The sequence below is a fragment of the Mus caroli genome, chromosome 6, assembly GCF_900094665.2.
Source record: "Mus caroli chromosome 6, CAROLI_EIJ_v1.1, whole genome shotgun sequence".
NCBI classification, from domain to species: Eukaryota; Metazoa; Chordata; class Mammalia; order Rodentia; family Muridae; genus Mus; species Mus caroli.
Window position 1 is genome coordinate 81,556,540 of NC_034575.1, and position 1,158 is coordinate 81,557,697.

Below are 1,158 nucleotides of genomic sequence, written 5' to 3' on the forward strand. Positions count from 1 at the left end.
GCGCTGACCCTACCTTGAGCTATCNTATGGCCACCAGGACCTGGATGTGCAGAGCTCGCACCATGTTTTGCCTTTGGGGTAGGCACCTCCTTCAGTGGGTCCTTGGTGTCTTTTTCAACACAAGAAAGGGCTTCAACTGANTTGCTGCCAATACCAGGGGTTACAAGTGGATACAGCACGGACTGTTTCAAGCCTGGCATTGTGGCATGTGCTTATAAATGCAGCACTTGGGAGGCTGAAGCTCAGGAGTTCAAAGCCATTCTCAGTTACATAAGCAAGGGCAAGGGCAGCCTGGGCTACATTCTGCCCCTTCTCTCTGACCTATCCTCCTTTATCTCAGTCATCCTTAAAGTCACCAAGGTGCAGACCAGCTCTCTTTCCTTCAGAGTTCAACAGGACTCAGGGACTTTGGTAGACCTGGCTCGCTTTGGACTTAGCTAAAGAGGCAGGTCTCTGGGCAGCCTTCTCACACCTCTGGAGATACAGGGTATTGGCTCAGATACTTGGAAGACTGAGGCAGAAACACCAAAAGCTCAAGGTCTGTCTGGGCTAGCCTGGACACTTTAGGAAGACCCTGTCTCCAAGTAAAAAATGTGCTGGGATATTGTTCAATGGCAGAGAGCTAGCCTAGCCTGTAAGAGGCCCAGTGTTTTATTCCCCAGCACTACAAAAAGATATTGATAGTAAAAATGAATTATCCCTAATCTCTCTGACTTTCACACTTCCATGGACTCATCCTCTGGCTTGGCAGCTGCATTAGCAAGTCGTAGATGGGTCTCTCTGTTTCATCTCCCAGCGCACCATGACACCGGTAGTTCCCAAGGCAGAAGCCTCAACACACACTCCATAGCTCTTTGTACCCCCTCATAAAACCCAACTCACAGAAAAGAGCTCAAACAAATACATGTTTGTTAACTTCACTCTAATTAAAGAGCATAGGACTTCAGAGGGTCTTAAAAGCGACATACATAAGAAAAAGTTAGGAAACCCTTGGAAACTGCCTAAGTGCCTGAGTGTCAACACACAGCACCTCCTCTGGCNGAGCATTCCAGGGAGGGAAGAACAAACAACCTCCTTGTTTGCTCTTTCCCCTTGGTCAGGTGCAGTATGGAAGGAGGGGCAGAGAAAGAGGGGCAGGTGTGGGCTGAAGCTGAGGCA